The sequence below is a fragment of the Choloepus didactylus genome, chromosome 2 (genome assembly GCF_015220235.1).
Source record: "Choloepus didactylus isolate mChoDid1 chromosome 2, mChoDid1.pri, whole genome shotgun sequence".
Taxonomy (NCBI): domain Eukaryota; kingdom Metazoa; phylum Chordata; class Mammalia; order Pilosa; family Megalonychidae; genus Choloepus; species Choloepus didactylus.
Genome location: NC_051308.1, coordinates 137628043 through 137645684, shown reverse-complemented (window position 1 = coordinate 137645684; position 17642 = coordinate 137628043). Strand labels below are relative to the sequence as shown.

General features: G+C 36.7%; 1 pseudogene; it reads right to left on the bottom strand.

Moving 5' to 3' along the window:
* Positions 1–2436: 2436 nt before the first annotated feature.
* On the bottom strand, positions 2437–4605 carry LOC119518435 (annotated as a pseudogene).
* Positions 4606–17642: the final 13037 nt, after the last annotated feature.

Sequence of the window (17642 nt, the reverse complement as noted above, 5' to 3'; positions counted from 1 at the left end):
CATTCTACAGCAGAGCACATAGACTCATTTATATTACCTGGTTCTGATTTGCTTTTTGACTTTGGTTAAACTGAATTGTCTGAAACAACTATCATTGCTTTCAGGTGACTGCTGTATATTAAACAGACAAACAAACAAAAAACAGTTTTAGGAAACTCTGAAACAAATTTGGTTAATTGACTTGAAAAATGAGTCAACTCAAATTTTTGTTAGCTTTCAACAACAAATCAAAATATCTTTGACATTTTATGATATTTTCAGTAGATTTGGGTTCCCTGGAGATTCAGTCATGCCTTCTCAGTGGGTTCCAGCTTGTATTCTCTGTGTACTGGAGTTCTAAGTAATTTTCATTGTCTTCTTTATATTTTTACATATTTTTAAAAAATTTTCTTACAATAAGCATAACATGAGGAAAAAAGTTATTAAAACATAATATTAGTTATAAAGCATATTTTCCCTCCAGGGATTTCATAACTACATAAAGTGAAACCATTAATTGTGTGGTATAACATTTTCTAGAACACTAATATTTTAATGATTAAAAGTATATCATCATTAAAAGAAGGAAGGAGCTTTGCCCCAAGCAGAATCTCTCCTGTGATGTACCTCAACTTAGAAAGCTGTATACCAATTAGACGCACAGCATATGCCTCCCTGTGGGTTCCCTTACCCTATATTGGTTCCATTCTCTAGTAAGAGCTTGGTAGATTTGTTCTTTTGTAGTTAAACTTTCCCTTTTGAAGAAATTGCTTTTAATTACAAAATTTAAAATGAGAAACAATAACAACAAAGAGGCATCATGTAGCACTGAGTCATAAAACCTACAGCAAGTGGTCATATCTGCATGTTGCTCAACCTCATGCAATTTGACTTTTGCCAAGGACTCTGAGTGCAATCTTGCTGAACTAAACTTCAATTCTTGTGTCAGCCCTGTCCTGTAGTGCAAATCAATCATCAGGCACCTTTTGAGCTCTCATGGGCATTTAAGATTCCAAAGCTTGAGTCCCACATACATACAGAAGAGGCAGAGAGGGCAGCCACTCGCCAGCCCGGTACTGAATCCCAGCAAGATATGCAATAATGACCTGTCAGGAAAGGAGGCTGCGTATCCTCACACTGTGAAATATCCTGAGGGAATTTCTTTATGATTTTGAAAAAAGATTCAGCAGGTCTCTAGGCAAGAAATCATGCACACAATTTCAAAAGTGCATCACAATCCTTAAAAAAATTTGCAGGGTCCATCACCACCTTGGTGTATTTTCATGTGTCCTTTTAAAAAATTATAAAAATGAAAAGGATGACCTGAAACAGTTTCCTGGCTACAAAGAATAGTGATCTGTGTTTTCAAGGTTTATGGTTTAGTCATTTATCCTTTTACCTTAGCAGGGCTCTTTGCCTTTTAAGCACTCATTGATTTAGTTTTATTTTTGCCCATTCATAATGTGATAGCCACTTAACATTTGATATGTGTGCAGTGGTCATGCAGAATTTGTTAGAATTCATCCAAAGGCTAAAACTAACAGCACAAATCTTTTCTAGGTAATCAGATAGTCTTCAACATGCTAGAACAATGGCACTTTATGTGTGTGTGTATATATGATTATTTTATTATTCTGTAAAAGGTAACCAAATATATAGAAAAATACTTTCCCTTTTTAAAACTAATGTTGCAGTTACATACTCATATTATCACTTATATATAAATAAGCTGATCATGAATTAGGTGTATAGAAGTCCAACCAATGTAGTCCTTTAATTGTTAATACAAAAAATTAAAAGAAAAGTTCCAACCAAGAGTGTCCTCCTGTATTGTTTACTCTGAATGATCATGGTGGGGATGGGGTTTGTCTACTGAACTGAGTAACTGGAGGAAGGAAATCAGTGTGGGTGTGTAAGAGTGTTTTAGGCCCAATTTTCAAAATAATTTTCACCCTTCAAAAAACATAAACATACAAAGATGGATCCTTCAAAGAAATCAAGAACGAACCAACCCATTTTGTGCTAATTTCAAATATAGAGAAGAGTACAGCATAGAATATAAGCCACAGTGGGTTTTATTTAACTGTACTGAATGTTGTATTACAAATGCCATTGTGAAGTTTGTTATTCAGACTTTACAGACATCTTTCCTTAATTCAAATCAGTCCTGCTTCAAGAGTACAACAGGAAGTGATGTAAGAATAGTAATAAAAATCAAGCTCTTTGGCACTAAGACAGAATTAGGGAAAATAAACCAGGGGAGCTTCATTGATCCCCAACCCCAGAACGGTCCCACTGAAACAGCTACTCTTTTTTAAAGAAACTGTAACATCATGAGAGGGTTTCTATTCATCTACAAATACAAAACACATACCTGAAGCACCTAACAGTGGCTGTCAGAATGTGGTGCTGTTAAGACCTGCCTCCCTGCAGTCCTGTCTCCAAACCAGAGAGCCTTTACATAGCTTCAAACTTGTAGCTTCTCTGCTTCATGTTGCCCTGCCGGATCTGCCTCAGCGTCTTGTACTTGTCATGGCCTTGTCTCATTCTTTCATCGTGGATGATGCCATTGCGGGTCCTCGCTCTCATCTCTGGCCTGGGACAGCTCATTGGTCAGAGTCAACAGCTGCAGCTGCAAGCACTTGTTCCTCTTGGCCTGTGTGATCTGCTTCTCCTCATTGCGATGATGCAGTATGGCCTGACAGAGAGCTCAGCGTTGTAATTGATTTACTCCAGCTCTTTCTCCTGCAGGTTCTCCTGCATGCGGTAATATACCAGTTTGTACACTGGTGGCTAGGGGTGGCGGAGTCATCACCAAGAGCAGCTCCTCCTTTGTTTCACCAGATAGTCCTGTGCTTCTTTTGTCCTGTGCTGCCACTCTCCAATCTCATCCTCCTCATGCCTCCTAGCCTTTTCCAAGAGGGCAGTCACAGTAGTGTACTCTCCAAGTTCCATAGCCAGCTGCCTGGGCTCTTTATCTGATCTGTGGCCTTTCTCTCTACCCTCCAAGTACACCCGACCCGCGCCCCATGCTGTGTGTGCTTCCTCTCCTCCTCCTGCTGCCGGACTCTGAATCTGATCTGATCTAATTCCGTCTCTTTCTTAGTTTTTGTTCCTAATACTGAAGCCCTAGCCTCAGCTCCCCCTTTTCTCACATCATCTGCTCTTTTTTCCTCTCAACAGTTTCTTTCCTTTTCTTTTCATTTCTCAGCAGTTGCTGCCCCAGATGCTTCTCATGCTTCTCCTCCTGAGCTTGTCCCTCTATGGTGTAGGGCTTCCTACTGTGCACATACAGCTCCTGATTCCCCATGCAGACATGCTGGACCGCTTGTTGATTCTCAGGTAGGGGTGGGAGTAGAATACAAAGTCAGGTGACTTCTTGTAGATGTGTTTAATGACAAACTCATTGAAAGAGAGGTTTCTGATTTCTTTCCAAGGGAAACCAAATTTGGGATGAATTTATCATCTTTCTCATAAACATTTAGCCCAAGAGCATCAAATCCAAACCAAAGGTCTATTCCTTTCTTAATTTTTATCTCAAAATAGTAGATCCCATACATTTTCAGATCCTGCACAATCTTTAGATACTACAACATAGCATTATCTTTGAGTATCCCGGTGCTCGGCATGCCACACTGTAGTCTTAGCATTTTAAATGTAAGCTTGAAACTGAGCAAGCTATGTAACTTTGAAACTGTAAGAAAGCTGTGTATTTAAGTTTTAGTCTCACACAGAAGCTCCCAGGCACATATAGGGACCAATTAAACTAGACATTAATCACTATTGTTTGTGTTCTTTCATCTATCACCATGCCTCATGTATCTCAAATGATGTAACCCAAAAGGATGTAGTAAATAACTGAGATAAGGAACTCATGAAGTTCTCCAGACTCCTGTTACATGTTACCCAAGATGATTAACTTTCTTTGTCTCTAATGGGTATAAAAGACATGAGAAAAATCACTACATGGAGGCAGATTTGGGAATTTCCCATGCTCTCCCACCAGCATAAATAAACCCTCTTTTCCTCCACAGCCTGTTCAGTGTGTCTGTGCATTAAGCTATACCGAGCAAACGCAGATTTGAGGGGCCTCATCTTCAACACCTTAATTCTGTCCTTGCACTGCTGTCTAGTGAGTTTGTGTTGGTCTATCACTCTTTGAGGGATCAAACTCTCAGAGTTGTGTGTTTTTTTTCTTTTAGTCTCAAAACTTGACCTTCACAGCATATGACCAAAAGAATATTGAGGTCTCTGGAGAATAGTAAATTTCATCACTGTGAATTCCTTCCTCTACTTCCTTTACTTGGAGGAAGAAAAGCTTCTTGATAATGTCTTGGAAGAGCACCTCAGACTCAATTTCAGAGTAGAACTTAGCTCCAGAATTTGAACTGGAGAAGAGTCTCTTTCTGACCTCCTAGGCAGATACCTATTTATCTAATTCATTCCAGTAGGAATTCCTTTATCATCCATATACTGGAGTCCAAAGTATCATACTTCTCAAAGTCCAGTAGTCTTAATCACCTGATCAAAAAGCCATTTTCCAGTAGTAGTTGGTGGGATGGCAAACTCCAGCTCTGCATCTGTGGTAGTCACACGTACATTGATTGGTTTGGGCATTTTTGGTTCCTGGTGGATTTTCCTCACATCTTTTAGAAACCCATTTCTGTGGCAGGAGCTAAAATCGATTCTTCAGACCTCAGCACTGGCAAAGGGAACTACTGTGTTCTTGACGTTATCTATATGTTGGTCATGTGTGGCCAGGCCTGTGCTCCTCAGAGTCCCCGATGGGGCAGGGTGGGGATGTCCTGGCTGTGCCCCTTCCTGCCTGGCTCCTAGGTCACCCAGTACTTAGTCTTTTTGAACAAAGACCACCTAGGAAGAAGTTCTCCCAGGAAAATTCACATATGCCTGTAAAATAAAAATGTGAATGCAAATTTAGATGATTTACAGACCCCTTGAAGATCAATGTCACTGGTTGAAACAGTGGGGAAACAGACTAAGAATTTCATGTTTTCATGTGCAAGGTATTTATCTGTGGAAAGTGCAGAGAGGATGCAAGATTGGGCAGAGGGAGAAATCAAGCTAGGATGCAGATCCAACAAAGCCTCAGGCAACCACAGTTGCTAGGGAGCAATCACATCTGGAGCTAAAATAGTCCTTCAGAGTTGTCCTTCAGAGTTGTCCTCCTGCACTGATCAGTCATTGAATGTGGGTCATTCTGGAGGGTGTGTGATGTAGGCACAGCCCTTCAGAGGCAACTCTGAAGCTAAAGCAATCTTTGAAGGGGCTGATGGCTACATCTCCTCCGCTGAAAGCATTCACCATAGCTGGGTCAATAAGCTCTTCCATGAATGGGATCTGGGTGATACATCACAGAGTCTACCACATGAGATTATTAGAGACCCAGGATTTGTATCTTCAACTTTCTCCCTTTAATTTTAACCACTAAAGTGTCTCTGATTTCATTTCCAAGATGTAACTCAAAGACTAATTAAGAAAAAAGTTGATTAAAGTAGTTTACGTCTTATAAAATATGTTTTAGGAGTGGTTAGGAGTAGGCTACTTAATTTATGTTTTGAATTGTCTGGTATTTTACAGATCCTCTATTTTAACAAGTGCATATTCATTTGGTGAATGATTTTGAGCAGATATTAAAGTAACAAGAAAGTTGTTAGAATGCAGAAACAGCTGACCCCACCACTGTCAAACTTTGTGAAACCAAAAGGGAGTCTCTTTGGCCCTTGCACTGTTGGTGCAGCTAAATGACTGACAAGCATGGAGCAAAAATAGAAATAGAAATAAAACAGCTGGCAGCATTGCCTTCCTCATTATAAAGAAAATTACTGAAATAAGAACAAAATGAAAGATAATAGTAACATACTTTTCACTCAAAAAATAATTGAGGTAATGAAAGAAATCTCTTCCTTGTTAGAGATTTTCACCTTTTGTTAGTTTGGTTTGTCACTGAAATATTTTTAGGCCTAAATCTAATTATGCAAGGGGGAGAGCACTATTTTCAGTATGCCATATTTAATTCTGCAAAATGTCTTTGTTCAGTAATGCCCTGAAGGGATGAATGATAGCCTGGCATGTTCTCAATAAATAATGACAATTTATCAGTAAAGAGGTTTATTTTCAAGAGACGAAGAGCTAGATACAGCTGTAGCTTTAATTTTCAAATCCCCAAGACAAAATAGCATTGACAGAAATCCTAAAATTTGGAGGGCATACTAGTTTGTATGGGAGTCAGAGTGTATTGGAGATGGGCAATTTCATTTTATTTTAGACATGTTGCTTTTGAAATGATGTGGGACATCTAAGGAGAGATATATTAAGCAGGTAGCTAGAAATATAGGTCTGTAGCTCAGGGGAAAAAGGTCAGGCTTTCTTGAGCAGAGGTAACTGCTTTCACTAGGTTAGGTTCTCTTGGGTTAGGAAACATGTCTGGCAAGTTTCAGAAAAAGGGGTTCTAGAAGACTGGGTCATCACCCCAGTAATCAGGCAATTGGCTATGTTGGGAAAAATTATGTGGTTTGCTATCAAAGAATTGTCCAGAGTTCCAGTTCCATCACTAACTCTTTGATGTTGAATAAATCAATCTGAACTTCAAGTTCCCTGTTATTAAAAATGCAAAAATCAAAATATATTACTGCATCTTAAAAAGTGATTTGGATCAAATATGATAATAAATGTGAAAGCATTTTTTAAATGTATAAGGGTTATTTAAATACATATTATTATTATCATAAGAAGTAGATCTGGATATTTCTTTAAAATATTTAGCGTTATAAGAGGTTAAACATCTATTGTGTAAGGACTAACTGAGGTGCTGGAGATAAATAAGACCTGGTTTCTTCCCTCTTGTGGCTCACATGTACTACAAGAAAAATAACATGAGCATGTGTCAAGTGCAGCAAATAGAAGAGTAAGCAAAATATACAATTGGGTGAATGAATAGGTACACAGAGGAGAAGCATCTAATCCAATTTCAAATTTCCAAGAAGGTCTTCTTAAAAGAATCTGGGTCTTAAAGTGTGGCAAGTTGTTCATCAGATAAAGAAGGATGTATGGGAAGAAGGAAATCCCAAACCCAGAAAATGTCAAGAGAAAAAGCTGAGCATAAAATGTTTGAGGAAAACTGGCAAAAGGTAGATGGTGGTCAGAGAATTTATACCATGCTAGTATCTTGACTTTTCATGATGAGATAAATGGTTTTAAGTGGGAGAGTAGAGTGATCAGATTTTTGTATTAGATGGAACCCTCTAGCAGTGGTGTGGACTTTCAATTTAAGGGAGACAAATCTGGAGACCATAGCAATAGAACAGGTGAGAGATGATAGGGGCTTATATTAACTAAAAAATTAGTTTGTATTAAAGTGTTGGTGACTGCTTGAAGGAGAGAAAGTGGAAGAGATGGAGGAAAGAGTTCCTGAGATCTGAATGGATGGTTGTAGTAACTGCTGAGATCAAAAATGAGGAAGAAGGATAGGTTTAAGGAAGAAGATAATTTTTGTTTGAGTATTTTGAATTGAACAATATCTGTGTGACATGTGTGTACAGCAAGTACTTGAATACATGAGTCTGAAGTTCAGTGGAGAGAATGTCTTAGAGAGTTTTGGGCTGGAGATATAAATTTGGGAGGTATCATCAGATAAAAAGATGATAGATGAAAGATAGGTAGATTTAAATTAATGTTTTGTTAATTGCTTACATGGTGCTTAGTATTTGGTAGTACTCAATGAATATTTGTTGATTAAATATGAGAAAATTTAAAGTTATAAGGAAAAATGACTCCACTCAAGGAAAAATACTAAAAATGAGCATGAGAGAAGTGGCTTGAAGTAGAAGAACATCAACATTGTAAACAAAGGACCCTCAGAGTATGAAGAATAGAGATATAGAAGTATGAAGAGAACCAAGACAGGGTGATATGAAAACAAGGAAGAATAATATTAAGAGAAAAATTGATCAATAGCATTAATCCACTCTTTCCCCACTCCATATAACATTGATTGAGGTGTCAATTGAATGCTCCAAGAGAGGTGGTTCTTCTTTGAAGGTTAATTTACGTATGCTGAGTCTGAAATATGTAACCATGTGGCTATCACTGGGCATCTTCCCTATAATGTGGTGAAAGCTTTCAAGAAAATGGAAGCAGCACCCAGAGAGAAGGAGAAATCAATCCATATGGCTTGAAAGCTTATATTCAGCAGTACCTGAAATCATCTACAGTTTTGGGCTAGAAATTACCCTCTTTTACTTAAGCAAATTTGGAATGAATTTTTGTCACTAGTGTTCCAAAAAATCCAAACTACTACAGTGCCCAAAATGGAAATCTTAATTTTTGACCCCAAACCATCTATCTAGTTGCTCAAACCAGAAATCTGGAAATGCTCCATCTCCCTCACTTCCCTTCTCACATCCTTTCAATTCTACTACTAAAATATATTTCAAATCATCTGTTAACATGTCCACTGTTCTACCATTAGTCAAGTCAAAATTATTTCTTACCAGCGTGTAAGGTAAGACAAGATAGTCTTTTAACTATTCCTCTTGTTTGCATACTTATTCTCTTCTAATACTTTCCACATAGCAGCTTAAGTTATCTTTTTACAATTTAAATTCATGTTTCCCCTTCCCTGCTGAAAAGTCTTTAATGGCCCCCCCATTGTACTCACCCTGGCATTTTTTTCCCTTCTAATTTGACCCCTGCCAATTTCTTCATCCTCACCTTGCTCAATACTCCCCTTTGCTTACTAGGCATCAGCCTTTTGTCAGTTCTTCTTACACTAGATTCTTTGCAAGTATTTTTTGCCCTCTGTCAGAAATGTTCTTTCTTTCACATAGTGATTCTTTCTCATCCTTTGAATCTCAGCTTAAATGTCACTTCCTAAAACAAGCCTCCAATAATGCCATAATTCAAAATAGGTTCCCCCTATTTAAATTTTCAGTAGTTCTGTCTTTTCTTTTGCTGAATTTATTATAGTTTGTAATTGTTGACTGGTTATTTATCAATATATTTTCCACAGAACCAAAATCTCCAATAATGAAGGGACAATATCCATTGCATTCACTTCTTCATACCCAGGGCCTGGCTCAAATGTATAGAAGGAATAAGTAGTAATACTTACTTTCTTAAATAGATTTTAGAAGAGTAAGTAATACATTTATCTTTGTAGACATAGCCTGGGGGAACATATAAAATTTTAAAATAGCTTTTCTTAAATATGCCATTTAGCTACCCCATAAGATTGTCTGATGCTCAATCTATTTTGGACATTTGGAGAGTTAAGTTGTGAACGTTTCTAAAAATTTTCCATCTTTACTTCAGTGCATTCAAAGTTACTGTATCTACTTTTGTGTTAACTACTAAGCAATGTGGAAATAAACTTAGCAGCAAAAGCAAGTGACTATTTTGTCTTTTGCAGGTACATGGGTATCAGAATCTCTCTATAAATTTTGTCACACAGGTTCAATCGTATGTTTGATGTTGCCTAAGCCCTTCATCCGTCTAAGGAAAATAATTTATTTGAGAGAAGCATAGTAGAATTTGAGATGAAAACAAAACAAAAACAAAAAATACACAGAACAATAAAAACAAAGCTATTTTTTATAAAGCATGAAATCATCTGATGGAAATGAAACATATATTGGTAATTAATCTGAGCTGTGGCAATTTTCCAGGTTCCTAAGAGAATGTGCAACAGGAAACTCTCACACTCTTTAAAGACATACATTTATGAGACAACATGACTTCATACACTTTACAGGTCTTCACTATTTTAATTTGGTCTCTCTTCTCACCAAAATACACCCCCTCACACACATGTAATTTATCCTTGTTAATAACCCCACTGGTTCTATTTCAACAGTCATTACTGGGTATCTATTATGGGCTCAGCATATTGCAGTAGGTATTGAGGACAGAGTATGCATTAGAAATAGTCTTTGTGTGCCAAGAATTTATCACCTGTTTTGGGGAGATTAGAAGACAAAGGTGAACAGTTTAAGTGCTAACTTGTATCATATAGATAAATGGAATAAAGGTGGGTTTCAACAGCCAAGATGGCTACACCTACAAAAAGACAGCTAGAATAGGACAGATCAGAGAACATGGGAGATGAATGGCATTCTGTGAGGAAAGAATATTTAGAAGGCTGATGGGAGATTGCCCCTGCAACACACCTGTAAAGAGATTGCCCCTGCAACACACCAGAATAGAGCAGAGATTTGCCCGGCAGCTCTAAATCAAAATTAAAATAGCGTCTTTGCTTCAGGCAGAGAAGCACCCTTGTGAGTGAATAAATGATGATTGTCATAGATTTTCTGTTTGCCTAAATGATGAATGAATTGCTCAATAAGCAGCCTGTCTATAGAAAAAGTTTGGTTTCTTATTTCATATCCTCCATATAGCGATGCAAGCATTTGCATAGAAATGAATTGATCTGAGAAAGGGCAGAGAAGGGGAAGCACAGAGAGAGATGATGGAGCTGGCAAGAGACTGCATGGGAAAATATCCTTATGAATTTGTTTAATAAGACTATTCCATTTATGGTATATAGTGCCTTTGGTAATTTAACTCATGTGGCCACCTCACATCCATGTCATTTTAGATAAGCAGGAGAAAATATGATTGTAAAAGGAGAGTAATGACTCTTTTTATCTATAATCATTCGTTATATGAAGACTGTAGAAAAATTATATCCATCGGCATTTGAAAATAAGTGGATTATACCTATTTTTAAAAAGCTTAAAGTGGATCTTAAAAACGGAAAATTCTCTTCTGTAGAAACTGACTGTTTTTTAATGTTTTATTTTACAATATTTTAATTATTTGAAGTTTCCACTGAAAAAGATTTTAAAAAATGCATGCTTTTTTTCTAACCAGTGTTGCATTGTATCTAAATTTAAGTAAAGTTGTATAGCTTTAGAGAATTTGTTTTACATGGGAAGTTACTCTAGGATTCTCTATCCCCCACTTTTTATCCTTACATAAAAACACCTTCTAAAAATTGTTCTCTGGGAAGTTACTCTAGGATTCTCTATCCCCCACTTTTTATCCTTACATAAAAACACCTTCTAAAAATTGTTCTCTGAGAGTATATTTACTAAGGGTTTCAATAAGTTTTTAAAAAATTTTGCCACTCAAATAAATGTAGAAGTGCTGGAATAAACAAAATTCATTTCTTACTGCAGTATTCCTTGATTTTTTAAAAATATGCTAATGTTCATTGTGAATCTTTGAGAGGATATATTATCAATATACTTTCCAAACTTCTAGATTTCAGAATGTATTTGATAAACATCTAAAAGAGCTAGTACTCTTCAGAATATGATACTGAATCTACTACATTAGGGAAAAGACATTTAGTAGCTAACAACAGGCATGCTCAATTACGCAGGCATGCTCTACTTTAAGAAGCCTCAAGATACAAAAATCCCATATGTAAATAGATACTTTTTAAAAGGGTTTTAATACAGAGATCTTCCTCTGATAAATCCTAATATTTTAAAAAGCTTTAAGTTGGGTTATATAACAGTGGTTAAGGGCCAGGCTTTGGAGTATTTGAATTCCAGGTTTACCACTAGTAAAGATATGACTTTGGGCAAATCAGGGCGTTTTACTTTCCTAGGCTGCTGAAAGCAAATACCATGAGATCTCTGGCTTAAACAATGGGAATTTATTCACTCGTGGTTCATTTCTGGGAAAATGTCTAAATCAAGGCATCATCAAGGGAATATTTTCTTTCCAAACATTGGCTACTGGCAAGGTTTCACTCCTTTGCTACATGGCAAGGCACATGACAGCATCTACTGGTCTCTCCTTTCCCAGTTTCATTGCTTTTAGCTTCTTGCTTCTATGGCTTTCTCTTTCTCTCTCTCTCTCTCTCCTTCCCTCCCTCCCTCCCTCTCTCTTACAATGGGATCACACCCACAGGAATGGGTTAATTTTAAGAACATGTTTTTCTGGGTTACACACATCTTCAAACCACCACAATCCACCCTCTGGACCCCCAAAAGACATGCACTTTCTATATGCAAAATACATTCATTCCATCACAATATCCTGAAAGCCTTAAGTCATTTCAGTGACAATACTAAGTACAAAGTCTCATCAAAATGAGTTAAAGGAGTGGTCTGTCCTGGGGTCACAATTCCACACCCCCCTCCATCTGTAGACTAAGAGAAAAAGTTATCTGCTTTCAATATACAATGGAGGGACAGTCATAGGATAAACATTTCCACTCCCACAGGAAGAAAAGGGAAGGAAAACAGGGGGCACAGGGCCCACATAATTCCAAAACCCTGCAGGGTATACTTCACTAGATTTCAGGTGTGAGAGTCAACTAAGGAATGACGTTTTGTCCTCTGGGCCTGATGGAGTGGCAGCCCAGCACTTTTCAAGTGCTTGCACAGTGGCCATGCTCTCCCTGAACACTGGGGTAAAGCCTCCACCTTCTCCAAGCATTGGGGTGATGGTCAGAATCTCCAGAATGCCCAGGGCACAGGTTCAACCCTCTCAGAACACTGGGGTGGCAGCCACATTATTAATAATTCCTGGAGCATATGTATCATGCTTTCTGAAGACCGGGGCTGCAACACTCTTTCTGAACAATAGGGTGGAAGGTCCACACTCTCCAAGTTCTGGGACCGACTCATCTTTTTCCACTAACAGTTTCAATATAACTTAAGTTTGGATATAACTAGTAACGTGACAGATTTTCTTCAGTTCCAGAAGACAACATAAACAAACAAACTAATGCAAAATTTACCCTTTTCACTCTTTTTAATTAGTTTTTGTGTTTAGCCCTTTCACCAAGATGATTCACTTGAGGAAATGTGCAGGAACCTGTGCATTTTTTTGAGCCTGTATGTTGTCCTAGGCTTGCAGTTGTGGCCTTAGGAATTCCCCAGTTGTAGGAACTCATCTACTTCCTATGAAGTAGACTTTAACCCCTCCAGGGGAAGGGCTCCATTGTATGCCTTAAATAAGGTAATTTTTTTGCACTAGGCTGTTTTCTTTTCTTTTTTCTAACATACTTTAGTTATGTGCAAGCTGCTTCTGCCAGAAGGGCAAGTTCAGGTAGGGTGGCCCTAGAGGAATTTCCTGGTTCAGGTTTATAGACCAACACCCACTAGATTGTTACCAACATATACAAGTACACCAGTATGCACATGGGGGTTTACTCTGCTCCTCTTGAACAGAGACAGGAGCAGAGTAAACCTCAATGGTAGCACAGATTGGCTTCCTAACATTCTGGGCAGGGGGTGTGTAGGCCAGCAAGGGTGTCACAAGCTTCTGCTACCAGTTTTAAGTTGCATTTTCTTTACTTGACACTCACCCTGTAGCTGTAACCTTTTAAATGTTTTTGGAGTTTTGAGGAAGATGGCTCTGCCAGATTTTGCTAGTTGTTCAAAGATCCTGTGGGGGAACAGAATCCTGGGGCATCTTATGCCACCATCTTTGGATTGTAATGAGCAGATAATGTTGAGAGCTACTGATATGTCATGCCCCTTTGTTGCCTTAGTTTATAGTGCATTTACCCATGTCTTCATCTGGTTCCTTCTTTTTTTCATTCAAGTCTCTGGTTTTTGACCATCCTATATAAACTTGCCTCACTTCACCACTCACATGCACCTTCACTCTTTTAAAGTTTATCCTACTTCAATTTTCTTCATAGTGCCTTTAGTCACCTGATCTAATTTGTTCATTGCTTGCTTTCTCAAATGGAATGTAAACACTATTTTACAGAGGGGAGGAGACTCTGTATTCTCACTGCTGACAGCTGTGGAAGCTCGTTAAATAGTTTTTGAATAAATTAATCAATTAGTCATTCAATTTGATAAGAAAGTGGAACTTTAGTGTTCTGAGGAAAATTGTTTTGAATGTAAAAGTTTAAACCAGCAAACTAATACTAACCTGTGAAAGAGATTATTATGTTGAGATAAGGAAACTACAAACTAAGGTAGGCAAATGCTGAACATTCATTCAAGTTAAGAGAGAAAGAGGATGAGGAAGCAGCAAATCTGCAGTAGTAATAGCCCTTGGCATAGTATTAGAAGACCTGGGTTTAAATAACATTTCTGAGCTTTTTAGATCAATGGTAAATAAAATACAATACCTTCTTTAAGATGTCTTTATGCTCCTTCCCCAGGATTAAATTAGATGGTGTGATGAAAATTCCTAGCATACAAGGAAACATGTTGTGCTGTTTTTATTTAAATTTAATATAAAATCTACATATAAAACAATAAGTTGAAAACCTGAAAACTGCTTTTAATTATGAAGCCAGAAAACACAAAACATCAGCCCCAGATTTGAATTCAACAGGTATCTTTAAACACCAATATTTTCTGATTCACTAATTTTGGTTATGATAAATAAAGCAACAAGCTAGACAGATTTGATTAAATCTTAGAAACAAAATTAAGAAATTGAATTTATAAAGAAAATTTCCATAAACTGGTAGTTTTTTTCACAAGTAGATGTGGGTGATAGGATTAGCAAATGTAAAGCAGAGACTAGTATCATTATATGTAAAAACTCCTGAAAGGAAAGAGAAGATATTGGAATTTAGGAAAAAAGACGAATTTAATGCCTCTTTCTGGAGAACAGGCAAGGACAAACCTGCTGAGTTAGTATTTTTTCAATGCTAATTGAGAAATTATGATAGATTTTAATTCATAAATATATCATTATGAATGTCAAAGAAAAAGGACTTATGAAGAAAAAAATCATAAAAAATGTTTCCATCTGCAAAAGTGACAAGCCATTATCCTATAAGTAGTTCCACTGAAACATTTTTTTTTGTATGTCACTTCCTACTAAATTGGAACTCAATTAACGTTGACTTGCATTGATCAATGAACTCATATAATATTAAAATTGCAAGGCTATATTGATGGCAAACTTATATAAGTAGGTTAAATTTTGCCCACTAGAATTAAAACCACAAGACAGCAGGAATTTTGTCTGTTTTTATTTTGTTTTATTACTGTATCTTAGCACCTAAATAAGCATCTTACATATTTAAGGTGCACAAAAGTATTTGTTGAAGGAAATATTTATGTTAATCCTTGCAAAAATAACATTAATAATAGTAAGGTTTTATAGCATTGTAAAACATCAACCCCCCAAAAAGGGGTAGGTGAACTAAAAATGGTGGAATAGGTGATTTAGCTTGTTTCAGGGAAGGAAAGAGGAATCAAAAGGAAGAAGATATAAATAATAAATTTGAGAGGAAAATGAGGACAGATTCAAAGCAACAAATGGTGAGATAGAGAACTCATTGTAAAAATTACTAATGTGGGAGGTGAGGTAGTATTATGGGTCAGGGAAGCAACCTGATGTTGCAGCAGATTTTTCCACATGAGGCCTCTTGTATCCTGTTTTAGTTATTAGTTTCTATATTGATGAAAAATTTGTAAGATTTTTCCCTGTCCTAAAAAAGTAGAAAAATAAAATGATCCACAAATAGACATTTTCCTACAGTCAAATGATATACAGGGAAGGTTGTTAGAAGTACATATAAAGAGGTAGGAGGAAGAGTCACACTTCTTTTGAAAGGACGTAATTAAATAACACAATGCAAATTACCTAGCATTCAATTATTTGTGCATTATAGTAATAATTTTAAATTTAACCTTACATATTGTATTATTTTATATTTTTATTATGTAAGGCAAAAAGATTATTTATCTGAGGTTGATATCATAATTGTTACTGATAACTGAAACATGCCACAATGAAGATAAGTGCATCATCTTGCACATTGCTTCATATCCCATGATAGTTCCCCAGTTCAACTACCTATTTGAACTACTAGACTGTTCCATTGAAGTGATATTTATGGCTGCATTGATTCCCATGGAATAACCTGATCATGGAAAACTGAGTGGAACAAGTTAGGTTGCTCAAATGTGGGAGTTCTGCTTAATAGGAGTGCTGTAGTAAGACTGTGACTGGCCAAACCAATCATATTTTCTTTTGGGAGGTATTTGTGAGTTACAGAGAATCAGTTATGTGGTTGAAAGTATCATAAGAAAGATATCAAAATATTAGAATAAAAAATATGGATATCATCTCTACAGATTTGGCTGAAACCTTAGTTGGTGTCATGTTATTAAAGTTACTGTTGTATCATGAGTAGTGTTCAGTTGTCTATGAACAGATTGGTACACTACAAGATGCCACACTACAAAAAGTCAAATGAATATGAAAGTAGGCATTAATAGAATTGAGGGATGAAAAAGACATTAAGACTTAAAAAAAAACCTAATAGCAAAAGGGCAGATGAAAGTCTTTTATTATCAGTAGTTACTTTAAATGTAAATGGATTAAATTCCCCAGACACAAAGCAGAGATTGACTGAATTAACTTAAATTCAAACACACATAGAGATTGAAAGGAAAAGGAGGGAAAATAACAAACAAAAAAGAACAGTGTTAACATATCAATATCAGAAAAAATGTAGACTTTAAGTCAAAACCTATTTGAGCAACAGTTATTATATACAGTTACAGGGGCCAATTCAAAAAGAAGACATCACGATTATAATATATATGCACCTAACAGCAAAGCCCCAAAATATGTAAAGCAAATACTTACAGATTTGGAGGGAGAAATAGATGTTTCTACATTAAAAATAGGAGCTGCAATGCAACACTCTCAGTTATGGATAGAACATCTAGACAGAAGATTAATAAGGAAGTAGAAGACATTAATTATGCTATAAAACAACTAGACCTACCTGATATTTATAGAACACTACACCAAACAAAAGTAGAATATATATTCTCTAGTGCACATGGCTCATTTTTCAGTATAGACAATATATTAGGTCAGAAAACAAGTCTCACTAAATTAAAAAAAATATTGAAATCATGAAATTTAGTTTCTCCAACTACAATGAATGAAGCTAGAAGCCAAAAAGAGAAGAACTAGAAAATTCACAAATACATAGAAATTAGATTACACACTCTTTGTTCTGGTTTGCTAATGCTGCCATTTTGCAAAACACCACAAATGGATTTGCTTTTATAAAGGAGGTTTATTTGATTACAAAGTTGCAGTCTTAAGGCCATAAAGTGTCCAATGAGCAACAGGGTACCTTCACTGAAGGATGGCCATTGGTGTCCAGAAAACCTCTGTTAGCTTGGAAGGCATGTGGCTGGTGTCCACTTGCTTCAAGGTTACATTTTAAATGGAATTCTCTAAAATGTTTCTCATGGGGCATTTTGTCTTCTTTTAGCTGCAGCTGTCTCCAGAATGTCATTCTTAGCTGAGCTGCTCTGAAGTCCTTCTTTCTGTGAATTCCTTTATACAACTCCAGTGATCCAATTAATACCCACCCTGAATGGGTGGGTGGCACCTTCATGGAAATTATCCAATCAAATGTTTTGCCCACATTTGATTGAGTCACATCTTCATGGAAACACTCAATCAAAGAACTCCAATCTAATCAACACTAATATATTTGTCCCCACAAGATTTCTTCAAAGAACATGGCATTTGGGGAGACATTATACATCCAAACTGGCACACTCTTAAACAACCAAAGAGTCAAAGAAAAAAAACTGAAGGTAAATTACAAATATCTTGAGGCAAGTGGAAACCAATGTACAACACACCAAAACTAATGGGATGTGGCAAAGCAGTCTTGA